Here is a 13,212-nt window from a genome sequence, read left to right as displayed (position 1 = left end):
AATAATAGCTCAAATTATGGAATGAATTAAATCTTGCAATACCATATGGGAAAGTTATTTATTATTTCATGTACTGCACAATTCTAGATATATTTAGTGTGACATATCACTAGTAAAATAACTTTTGACATACTGGCTGCCATAGGAAAAACTACAATGCCTACTACTCTTAAAAGCTTGTATTTTTATTGCAACCATTAGGACTATGGTAGCAATGACCTTCAGTGTTATCATAATTATGACTAAAAGCTATGATTATGGTTTCTTTGTTCTCTCCCATTAATCCCAAAGATCTGGGTTCTCTCCCCAGTAACCCAGAAGTCTTCAGGCAAAGCAATTACATTTAATGGGAGCCAAGAAACTCCAAGGTGATGCTGAGTTCTGGGTGACCTTCTCCACCTAGGGGTATGAACTGTGCAGCATAAACAAACATACCCCAGTATTTCCAGGGTATTTACATATGTTAAGTGGGCTTGGAGCTTGTGTCACAAGTTGATGTTATTTTTAATAAAACGTAGGAATTGATACATTTAACAGATATGTAAAAATGTGAAGCACTTCCCGTGTAAAAGGGAGATAAGCTGCCATGTATAGATATTTTAAATATAATTGCAGTAAACATTAGTGCTTTGTTTTTAAATTCTTCTTTGTTTCAAAAAGTATTTGAAATAATAGCAGGTTGAAAAGCCTCTATCAAAACTGGAAAATACAGGTTTTAGATTAAATTAATTTCTTAATTTAAATGATCTCATTTCTGGGAGATATATTTTTATATTTTTCCTGCAAGGCCCAACGATGGAAACATTTTGCTTTTCAGAAAATAAATTATTTTCCACAGAAACATGGTGTCTGACTAGCTTTACTGAAACAGTGACTTCTTTATGAACTACCTGCTTCTTCCCAAGATGACACATCTTGGCATCCATGCAGAGAACAAATACAGTTTTGCTGCTTGTGCAGCAAACAACTTCACATCTTGTGAAAGGAACATTACAGTTAAACATTATGTTTTCCTTTCCTTTTTCATCATCCCCACACCTTTGCTTCTGTAGTAAGTTGACTTTACCTGTCAAGCAGACCAGATGGGAAGCTGCCCCTGCAACAAATATATTTTGAGACACAGAGTAGTGATAGAAACTCTGAAGGCTATCATCAAAGCAATAGAATAATGTCCCACAGAGAGAAGGAGTTGCACAACCCACATTTTATCTCAGCAAGACTGCGCAGCTAAATGTAGGGATCACTTTGAAAATGAAAAGAGGGTGGGAATTTGATAAGATACTGATATGATTTTATATTTCATTTCCTACAACATTTATTGAGAAAAAAAAAAAAAAAAAAAAAAAAAAAAAAGCTCAGAAACTCAAACTATTCATTTCAGGTTTGTGCAGAATTGGAGAATCTTAGGGATAAGCTACCATACTTTCAGCTGTGATAATATCAGTGGAGCCTCTGCAAAGAAAAACAAGTTATGTGGTAAACAAAGGGGATCCCAGCAGAGCAAAATCCTACTGCAACATCTGTGTTTATCCTTTAGCTGTTCTACTGGAGGCTTTTTCACAAGGAATGCACAAGGGAAAGTCTGGAAAACAGGGCAATATTCTAGTCCTTACATTAGTAATGTGTTGCATATGCATACATGTTGACAGCACAGCACAGCAGTGAAGTTGTACAGTGAAACAGCTGGTGCTGAGTACTTCATGCCTGTTATGTGTATTTGGGGGATTGCTCTGGACTCTATCTAGGCTGATCACCTGAACTGAATACCCATGGGGGAAAGGAGAACATTAGCTGAGTTTTCCGTTCAGTTCCAGATAAGGTGAATATTTTCATCCAAATAAAATTCAGTTACTGTGCTCTGAGACACAATATGACATCTCATTTCTTGTCAACTTCTGTGGTCTCTTAATGACATAATTCTAGTCCAAACTGGTCAGGAACCTTCCAGAGGGTGTGATTTCTCAAGAGACAACTCACATCATTAAGAAGCAGGCTCTCACTGAACAGGGCTGAGATTTTTGCTCACCTAGTAATCCAGAAAAAATCCCACAAAACTTTGTTCTATGATACATAGAGACCTTTATCAGAATGAAATATGCAGCAATTATAAATTATAAACCTAATGAGTTCTAATTTGAATTGATAGAATCATAGTATTGTTTAGGTTGGAAAAGACCTTCAAGATCAAGACCAACCATCAGTGTGACCTACCAAGCCATGTCCCTTAGCACCATGTCCACACATCTCTTAAATACTTCCCTCAGCAGCCCAAGACAATGTTTGAAACTAGGTTGTATAGAATTTAGAAATTGGAAATAGTATCTTTTACTTACTCTGTAATGAAAGCACATATGGAGGATGCAGGCAACAGCCAGGCCTTTTCAATTACAGGGATTTGATCTACAGATGGCAAATACATCATTATTACTTATTTTTATGAAATCTACCTCTGGTACCTTATGCTTAATGAACAATAAAATATAAAATCTAAGTCACTGCTACAAAAAGTAGCACAAACAAGCTATATTACTTTGCTGCTTTATACCTAGTCTGGCTGCAAGTCTATGAAATGCATTTTCCTTGCCATATTAGAAGCTACAGATTTTAGTAAGCACAGTTTCAATATTTATAGTGTGCATTTTGGCTCAAGGTTGTTTGTGTTTTTAGCGTAAAGTTTCTTGCATATATTTGTAACTTAATTCCTTGCCAAGACCCTTAGATCTTTGGCCATGAGTGTTCAGTTCTTAAGATGCTTTTACTATTTAAAAGACCTTTAATTTTTCAAGTAATAAGAATATATTTTTTAATAAAATACATTTTAAATGCTTTCATTTCATGCTCCTGGGACTCAGGGAGAAGAAAGGGTAAAAGCTACGTTAGGCATTTGTCCCTCCTGTTTCTAGCCTTTAACATGCTTGAAAATGCACCAGTAAATAAAGCAGCCTACCTAAAATGTTCTAGCACTTGCTAAAATATTTCTTTTTGTCCCCTCTGCACTAACCAACACTCATTTTAATGATCTTCTTGGAAAAGTCAGCTAAGATATAACAGAAAACTAGTTCTTTTTAAGCTATTTTACAAGATGAATTGCCCGGGAAATTCTGCGGAGTAGAACTCTTAGCCTAGCATATTTTGAAAATTTATAAAACAAGTTTTGTACATACCTGTTCATTTCAATGCTACACAAGCCCACAGTAAAATTAGTGTTAAGTCTTTATTCAGGCTTTTGCACTTCTGTACTGTGGCTGCAGGAAATAAGCCATTAAATACAACACAAAAATACATAATATATTCTATTATTAGCACTATTCATCAATACTATTACAAACAGCTCCTGGAGAATAAAATTAAATCAGTATTGTTGTCTTCTGTGTTATTCATAGGGATAACAAGGAACAGTCCTGATCCAGGAAGTTCACATCTATATTAGTAAGTCAGAGAAGAAATGGGGAAGGGTTGATTATATTGATTTCGGGTATAAAAAGGGCAGATCTGAAAACCATTTTTCATTTAAATCCTGTTGACTGTCATAGAAATTGGAATCATAAAAAATCCTGCCTCTGAATGTTTACCCAAGAATCTGAATTCATCATGGTATTCATATCACCTCAATTTGTCATCTCATATGTTGTGTAATTTAAGACAGACATTTAAACTTCCTTTATAGTCAACGCAGACAGAGCAGCATCTTAAGAGAGGAAGTCATACTGTTCATTTTTGGTACAGATTTGTGATGGGATAAATTGCTTCATGGGTGATATGCCTGAGTATGATGTTATTTAGGAATGTAAAAATATAGGCAGGTTAAAAGAAGCTAATTAAAATATTTTAAGAATAGTTTTCATGAGAGCTAAAATCCTTTACAATTTTTTCATTTTCTGTGGTTTTACTTTTGTTTTCATCAAAGCTAATTTGACAATATTTGTCAGTAATGTTTAAAAATACATCCACTGTGAAATATATTTTAAAATATTCATGGGATTTATTCAATGAAGTCATCTAAGCCATAAAATCTTTATCCTCCAATCATCTATTTACATATACAAGATATTATAAACTACCTAGTCTCATGAACTTGACACTAAGAGTGACCTTGTGTTTCAAAGAGGTATTTCAAGCTGATTTCCAACCTCTTGAGAGAGAACTCAGTCAAGCCTGGAGACTTTGGCTGTAGCATAGATTTCAGCAGATGCCAGGCCCTATTAGCCAGTATACAAAGGTTAGCTCCTAACTTATGGGTCAGTGTAGTGTTTAACAGTCACTGTAAAAGGAAATAGGATTTTAAATGATGGCTAAATCTTTTGGAAGATTGCACTTTTTGACATCAACCAATCTCTCCTCTGGCAGGGACGCCATTGCAGTTTTAGATCTTGGGCAACCACTGCTTCTCAGAACTGGATGCCAAGTTCACAGCATGTGTTTCTCACCAGGACCTCCACCTTGCTTCAAATGAACATAGGCTTCTATTTAGTAACTCCTTTCAAAATCGATACAACACAGATTTGCTGTGGCACCAGAAAAACTTTTGCAAATAACCTGGCATTTATTACTCATTTGGAAAAGCTTATCCTAGGATTGTTAAAACAGAAGAAAAACAAAAGGTAAAAACATTTTTGACACTGCCTATCTCCTTGTCCCTTTCTCCAAAAATTTCAGCTTCCCCTCAGTAACATTCACAATGCTTGCCCAGTTTCCTGACACATTATTTCTTTCATTCTGGGTTGCAGTCATGCTGTTTTCAGAGGTTCCGTTCTCCTTGGCTGCCAAAGGCTAAAAATATGTGTGGTCACTCATCTTCTACCAGTGCATCCAAGGTAATCCTATTCATATGCTGATGGTCCTTGAAAAGCTCTTCATTCCAACCTGGCAAAGCCTACAAATTACCTAATTCCCTTCAATTTTGCTTTGCTGGAATGGAAGTTTTCCTTTAGTCCTGACAGCACCAAAGTAAATGGGTAAAATGAGCCAACACAGCAAGTGACAATACACAAGATGAATGGGTAAAATTAACCACATCCATCTTTCACAAGAATAATGTTAAAATTTAGCACCTCTCTCACAGCTACTCAAAAAAAGATGCCATTGGTTCAAAAATAATGAATTTTTAAATGTAGCAGCTTGGATTTATTTCCTTTTTTATTATTATTATCTTTGTATCCACATGGCAGGCATTCATACTTGCAAACAGGAGATTTAGACTCTGCCCTAGACTCTGTGGTCCAGTAAGGTGCAGTGGGTGCATAGGGACAGAAATATTGTATGAGAGCAAGAGAAAAAAATCTCGATACAGAAATATTAATTCCTGAATCCCACTGCTCAGCCTTTAGCTTTCAATAAAGGAGAAAATTTTCTGTTGAAATGTGAGAGGGCCCTGAACACATCCTCCCCTTTCCCAGGGTTTTGGGGCACATGGCAGGGCTGCCCCTTCTCTCTGGGAGAGCACTCACATCGCTACAACCAGCCCTGCCCATGGGAGCTGCTGGAGGCTGGAGGCTGTGCTGCAGGGACCCCACCAGTTTCAGCACCCACTGCACTACAGCCACCTGCACCATGCCCCGACAGGCTGTGTGCACATAGCAAAAACAGCTTAGCTTGCAAAAGACAAGAAAATATTGTGTAAAAATGCCATTAAAGATACAGCGCTGAAGAAAAATAGCTATAGCACAGCCATAACTAACGACAATCTCTTAGCTCTGATGAATTATTACAGAAAGCGGCATTAAAAGACTCTATAGTATTAACAGAATTACATAACTGAGCTGTTTGAGAGATCCAGATGGTTTCTTCCTAAAACACTCATTCCTGTTTCTCATACATTGGCTTCCCTGCTAGCAGCTCAGGTCTGCAATGCTGTGAAAATTGGTAATGTGAGCTTCTGTTCCATTCATCCTTCCCGTGCCAGGGAATGAGATGGTGTCAGGAAACATCGGAATCCTACAAAAATGAACACGGGCCATGAATTATTGAAGACAAGTATTAATATCTACAGAATGAATAATATATGTTGAGGCAAGTCTCATTATTTTTCAAACTTCTTTTGTAACTTGACTCATTGCTCTTTGCATGCAAAATTGTACTCATATAATCTACATTACAATCAACTAAATACTATTTTTGCAAATCCAAATGCTAACTCACTTTTTTTTTATACTTCTTCTTAGCTCCACAGAATGCAATATAGCAGGAGGCATTATTTTTACTGGTGGACCAGAGATGGGTTTTCAACATCCCTAAAGTTTTAGACAGAAAGATTTTTTTTTTTTTAATTACAATAGGATCATTTAAATTTGAAAGGTAAAAAGAAATGGAAGATTAGCCACAGAACCATGACAGTCTGACTGAATTCTTTTATGGTGTGCAGTAAATACTATTGTAGTGATGGGTACCTGGGGACAGTAAGAAGATAAAGGAAGTTAGAAAGATGGAGCCATTGGATGTCAGGAAGTGATAAGGCTGAGCGATAGTACATTTGTTGAGTGACAGCTTTTGGATTTGTCATATACAGAACTAGAAGCATGACTATGTGACAACTTCTCAATGCAGTCTTTGTTGCTCTTCACGGAGAAATAATCCTCTCAGAAACTACCATGGCTCTGGACTTGAACTTTTGGCAAAGATTCCAGAAAAGAAATTTTGGTAATAGACTAAATTATGTATGTATTTCACCAGCAGATAAAAAATACCATTTTAGAAAGTGTGCCTGAACAGCAGAGAAGGGAAGTTCCATATATATATAATATATATATTTGTATCAGACTGATCTTCAAATGACATTATAACCTCTCTTTTCAAGAACGTCTCCTACATTTTGTTGTGTAACTACAGTTGCCTAGAAGGTGGAAAACAGACCACGAGCAAATTATTCCATACACAAATCTCCTAGTATATATGACTGACCTCAGAGCAGCAGGCTGGTTGACGACTGTGATGGCAGAGGGTGTTTTTCCTTTTCGGTGTGAAACTTCTCAGATACTTCAGGTTAGCACATAACAGAGGCTGTTTCCAGTTACAACAGGTGTTTCTGGAGTGTGGTAATCTAAAAACAGGAAAAGAATTGTTATGTTTCCATCAGAAATAGAAATATAAACACTTTTTGTCTGAAGGAATTATTAAAAAATCTGAGTTAGTGGCTTTTCATGCTGTCTGTTTTAAAGTGAAGAGTCTTATGAGAACTCCAGCTGAGATTTTCCTGTTCCATGTTTGGTAGATAAGACTTCTCAAAAGAGCAGATTTCAATAGTACTTGGATTAGACTAGATGCCTGAAGATATAGGCTTTTCAGATCCATGCCTTTTGAAAAGTCTAGAAATTCTAAATTGCTTTCACATACTCAGGTCCAAAGAAGACCAGATAATGTGTTCACCACAGATATGTGAACCACAAGTCAACATTTCTAAAGCAATCAGCATGCAAAGACTGTCCCAAAAATGTCTCAGAAGACAATGACAAGCCAATCTAAGACTGCTGTGTTATCAAAAGGCACTGCCCCATCCTTCCTCTTGATTCCGGTTCCTCGCAATTAGCCTTAATTTATTGCTAATATTACGTGGCCCACAGGGTAAATTCAGTCCTTTTCACTACTCAGACAAAACCATTTTGGAGGGTAGATTTTCAGTCCAATGATTCACTGCAAAATTGCTTGAATACTAATGCTTGCTTAAAGAAGGAGGAGGGAACTTGCAGCTGGAGGAGGTGAAGAAGTCAGATAACCCCTTGAGATGGTGAGGCCAGTTATGAAAATGCATCCTAATATTCTCAAAGACTCCTTTATTCCTAATAGTAAAGCTTTGAAGTATTGTGCATAATAAAAAACAATTTCATATCCACAGATTTCAATTAAATAATTTCTAAAGAACAAAAGATTTTAACACAAGGATTCAATCATTACATCTTTCATTTAAAAAGTGGTAAAATAGTCTGCCCTGTAATCACATCACATATGCGCAAGCCACAAATCATACAGCTGCACATTCCAATTCAGAAAGCATTTCAGTTTGTATTTAGCTATATTACTGTTAGAAAATACTATGAAAATGAGTAGTGTTTGATTGATTTTGGTGATTTTGTTTGCACAATGATTGTGTAAATTCCCTTTACGGTGATCAAAATACACAGAAGTAAGGACCGAAATAATTTCCTGAAACACAGTGAAAAAAGTAAAAATAATGTTTAAAAGAAAATATAATAAATTAAAGCCTTCCAGCTTTAACTTTGGTATTGATAAAGAAAAACATGGTAGTTGCTCCAGAATGCTTAATATTTCTGTACTATGAAAGCAGCTTTGAAATATCATTTTTCTACTACCAAAGAAAAATTTAAAATGAACTTTTCTTTGTAGTCTAGTTAATGTAAGCACAAAATGATTCCCTTCCTCCCCGTTTTTAATAACAGCTAACCTTGTTTCTGTTTTGTCTTCTCTTAAGTATATCTATATTATAAGATGATGAAGTTTTTAACTTACTTACATTCTTACATTCTGTGGTGTAATAGTACATCTGAAAAAAAAAAAAAAAAAAAAAGTATTCAACACCATGGTGTTCTAGGCTGGTCCATTTTTCTGTTGCTTAAATTAAATTATATAAATTTATTTACCAAACTTAGCTCTCAGTAATGTCACTCCACTGTTTTGGCCCCATAAATCTGAAATTGAGTTACCAGAATTCAGTGCTCTTCAAATCCAGGCAGTCATCTCTATAATAACAGCTAATGTGGACTAAGCATTATGAATAAAAGCTAAAACGTGTATACCTCACTTTGACGCTGAGACATAAAAGCTGCTTTACAGTAATACTGAAATGAAAAGTGAATCCAACAGCCAAAGCTGATTGGTTAAATTGCAAAAGAATATTTGGTATTCTGTATACAGAGCTGCCATAACACATAAGAATAGAACCCCATATAATTTAATCAAATTAAAGTAATTGGAATTTTATTAAGATTAATATAATTTCAAAGGCAATGTTATTATGTAAGCAAATTAATAAATGTTTAGAATGTAGATTTATTCTGTTTTAATCCTTGACAGACTGTAAATATATGTATATATATTAAATAACACCCAAAACAGGATAGGACAAGCATTTTATTATTGAAACCAAATGAAAAACAGCATGAAAGAAATTTGGCTATTACTTTCTGTATTGCCACATAATAAAATGAATAAATAAAATGAACAGCACCAAAAAAAATTCTTTTTTTTAAATCAAAAGGTAAAATAAAACCATTTTGATGTCTTCATATGGGAACTCATTATTAAGTTTTAACAAAGGCAGCAACATATCCCAGCATTGCTTAAAGTTTAGCCAGGTTCTTGAAATATGTGACCTCTGAAAATTGTCCTGACATTTGCCTGTTCCCATTTTGAAAAATGTCTCTGCACTTTCTGATATGTTTTCTCTTGTGTTAAAATTAATGATCTAGCTCTGTAAAGATTTTCTTGTAACACAGACTAGTACAGAGGTATAGATCTCCCTGAATCGAGATGAATGTTTTATAGCCTTTTTCTTCTAAGTCGCAGATTCTTCTGAGAAGTTACATGAATCTGGGAGTTTTTCATGGCTAAGCAGGGTGGGCAGGTCCCCAGTCACTAAAATCAACTCTGCATGTTTGTTGTTTGTAGTATATAAAGGCAAAGTACTCAAGAACTGGCAGCTAATTCAGAGATACTGCTCTCTCTATGATATGCAGTAAGTTACCTTCCTTAGAGTTATACCAGGAGTTTCTCAATACAAATTGCTAATTTGAATTACTCCAGTAAGTTTGCAACTTGGACTAACTGTAACTTGAGTTTATGTTGGACTCCAGTAGACAGACAATGATATATTTTATTTGTGTGTAGAGGAAACCAAACCTCTGCCCTTTCCCTACATAGGCATTTTCAGGTCTACATATACAAAGGGCAATGTATATAGCCTGTGTGTGTTTGTGTGTGGTCTGGTTTTGATTTTAGTTTGGTTTGGCCTGTACACAGCTTTATTTTGCATCTTCAGTCTTCTCTGAAGAATTCCCACCTATAATGTGATTTTAAATATCTGAATATACTGCTGACCATTTCATTCTCGTCTCTTCCAACATCTTCAACTTGATCCTTATCCTCTGCAACTCAGTAGGAATCTATATATAAATACGTATTCTAATGCACTTTGATACCTTGGAGTAAAGTTTTCAGCCTTTTTTTTTCTCTTACTGACTAACTTGTCAGTTCTGCCACAGAGGCTGTCGGGAGCTACATGAAGTAAATGCATTCTGTGAATTAATATTTATAAAGATAGGCAGTAGGATGTGATTTTCATGAAAGAGGTTTCATGCTAAATACAAAGTATTTGTGTATTAAATTGACCCTCATCAAAAGAACTAATGCACTGAAGAATGACCTTTACTTATTCATCTACGCCATCAGTCTTAATTCAGAAACCCAACAATATCCTCTAGCAGGATAATTATATAGTTAACCTCACACATAAATCTTCGGTATAAAAATTAGGCATATGGACTGAATGATATTTCAACTTTCAGGTTCCATTCTACAGCATTTTGTTAGGCTAACAAGAAGAACCAAAGAAATAGCTTGTAAATTCAAGGACATTATCCTGAGTCCTTGCTTGAATTCAAATCAAGACCAAAAAGATCTGCAACAGATCTTTTAACAAATTTTTAACAAATACCTCATGTTACTTGTTTCATTTTGCAAATCTGAATATCTTACTTCAGAGGGCTCATAAGTGCTCTTTGTTCTTGTGCTGTAGAGAGCCTGAGACTGAGGTGTCATGGCAGCGCGTGAGCAAGCTCAGCCCCCATCTCCCCGTACACATTCTGGGGTTCGAGGATTCATCTTTGATGAAAGACGGATGATTATGCTTCCCTACAGAAACACGCTTACCTGAGAAAAGTGATCTAGAAGCAAACGGACCTCCTTAAAAGAGTGCATAAATGTAATATTTGATGCTTCTGTCCTGCTGTAAGGAGTTTGTTGCTTATAGAGTGCCTCCTGAAGCACATTACTGCTTCTCCACATGCAGACCACCAAGGGCATTGTGAATGAGCTGCAGCACAGGCTGTGCACTCAAGCAATCAGTACACAGATAAATGCTGTCAGTTTAAGGACTATTACTTCCCCAATGGCTTATTCAGGGTTATGTCAGTAAAACAGAAGTTCTTCAGTAGACATCAAGGTGCTGTCATGATTTATGGCATATTCAGACAAGCTAGCAAGATGCAAAAATAACTTTAAATCATACCTCTTTTCCATCCTTAGACCTGGTCAGGAATTAATGTGGATATTTATATATTTGGTTGTTGGTTGGAGGGTTTTCTTTTGTTGCTGTTGTTTGGTTGTTTGTTTTTTTTCTGTTGTTGTTGTTGTTTTGGTTTATTTTTGAATTACAAGTACATACATTAAAATAAGTTTAAACATGCCCAGACATGGCAGACAACTGTCCTTCCTGAAAGGCTGCACTGACAGCCAGTGACTGGCAGAATGCGATTTGGATATATCCATGCAGAAAAACATCACAGCAGCTGCTGCCTTGAGAAGGTCTCCTTCCTTTCAAACTATGCCTAGATAATCTTTCTCTACCACCCAGACTTGTTCAGTGATTTCCATTTCTGTGCCTGTGCCTTTCCTTCTTGTGCAAAAGAACATCGTTTGTGATGAGTTCTGGAAATCATTCCAGAGGTGATGTTTCTAATTGCAGACTCACTGTTTTCATATGTGTATATCGCTGCAATTATTTCTTTCGTCTGCCTGTGCTCCTTAGTAGACTATAAGATTTTCAGTTTTAACTTACAAATTCTTCATGACACGGTTAAGGAGCACTGGCTAAACTTTAGCTACAGACTCTAAGCTGATGCATAGTACACAATAGAAATGCTATACTTTCTCTTTTCTCATCACAGAGTGGCATCTTTCTGCAGCTGAACAAGTAAAATCAATATGATGGTAATTTCACTGATTATCATGTTCTTCTGATTATGAGAGACTTCGTTCTGTGGAGCATTGGAAGAACATGATAATCAATGCAAAGGATTCCCTAAGTATTAAACTAATTCCCTGTTTTTCGGTAAGAAAACATAACACACACATTCATCCCACTCAATGTGAATTCCATTGGATTCTATGGAGAGTTTGGGCTCCATCTGCAAATGCAGACTGTGCTTTCCTCATGTAGGTCTGCTAACTCCTACTTTCAGACAGCAGACTCAATGATGGAAAAGAAATTAACTCAGAATTAGCTTCACAGGAAAAGCTAGCTCAAGAATTGATCAGTTTGATTGTTTCAGAAAGTTCATAAGTGTATCATTTTTCCTAGCTGACACATCCCTCAGAGATTGTCTGTAATGGAGCAAGTTAAATTATTAATAGCTTTTTAAGATGAGCAGGCTTATCACAATGTAAAATTGGTAAAATAGGTGAGCTATGGAATCTATGGAGGATCATCTATCACTGTGTACCAAGTAACCTTCACGTAAATTCCCAAGTGTCTTTGATTAAGGATTTTTCATCTGCAACTTGTGATAAATGTGGGGGAGTTAATATCCATAAACTCATTACTGAGGACAGAAAACATATTCCAAGGCAGGAACTGGACAATAGATAGAGAAACCTGCAGGCTTTCAGAAAAAAATAAATATTTTTGCATGAGGGAGAAGAAAAGAGACTTAGTTGTAGCAATGTCATTATAAGAGCATTGTAAAAGCTGTGTAGGAAACAGGTACATTTATTCTAAGACTATTAAAATAAGCAAAGCATGTAAGAGGAAAAACGGTTTTAATAGTTGAAGTCTGGGGACTTCTATCAGCCCATAAAATAAATAGGGACCCAAACTGTTAAAAATATAACTGCTACAACTAGGACATTTATTCTCTCTGATTTTGCAGAGTAAGTGTCTGTAGCATTAATTAATGCAACAATGTGTTTTTTGCCAAAGATTCATACTTTTTTAAAGAGTGCCCTCTAGGCATATTTGGAAAAGTTCCATAAACTGCTGATTTCTTTTTCCTTTTTTTTTTTTTTCTTATGGAAATAAATGTAATCTGAGTGCTGACAATCATTGTATGTGGAAAATAAGTTGATTTAGCAAAAAAAAAAAAAAAAAAAAAAGTGATAAAAAGTGATAGATTGAGGGCAATCAAGGGTGTAGGACCTGAAATTATGCTAAAAAAACATCCACAAACTTACATTTATTATTCTGCTTAAAAATCTGTATGCTTCTTC

General features: G+C 35.7%; 1 long non-coding RNA gene across 4 annotated transcripts in view; it reads right to left on the bottom strand.

Annotated features, from left to right (window-relative positions):
• Nucleotides 1-1,065: 1,065 nt before the first annotated feature.
• Nucleotides 1,066-13,212, bottom strand: part of LOC118169441 — a 127,150-nt gene continuing 115,003 nt past the window's right edge. Inside the window, exons 4-7 of one of the 4 annotated variants that reach the window (XR_004752102.1) lie at nt 6,898-7,036; nt 5,756-5,934; nt 3,165-3,245; nt 1,066-1,096 (exon numbers count right to left, since the gene is read on the bottom strand). This is a non-coding gene — a long non-coding RNA (uncharacterized LOC118169441). Of the gene's footprint in view, nt 1,097-2,556; nt 3,246-4,523; nt 5,935-6,897; nt 7,037-13,212 lie in introns of those variants that run through there. The other 3 variants (XR_004752103.1, XR_004752101.1, XR_004752100.1) reach the window with 3 other exon arrangements.

This window comes from Oxyura jamaicensis, chromosome 6 (genome assembly GCF_011077185.1).
Source record: "Oxyura jamaicensis isolate SHBP4307 breed ruddy duck chromosome 6, BPBGC_Ojam_1.0, whole genome shotgun sequence".
NCBI lineage: Eukaryota > Metazoa > Chordata > Aves > Anseriformes > Anatidae > Oxyura > Oxyura jamaicensis.
The sequence above is the reverse complement of the archived record's forward strand: the minus strand, read 5'-3'. Positions and strand labels throughout refer to the sequence as shown.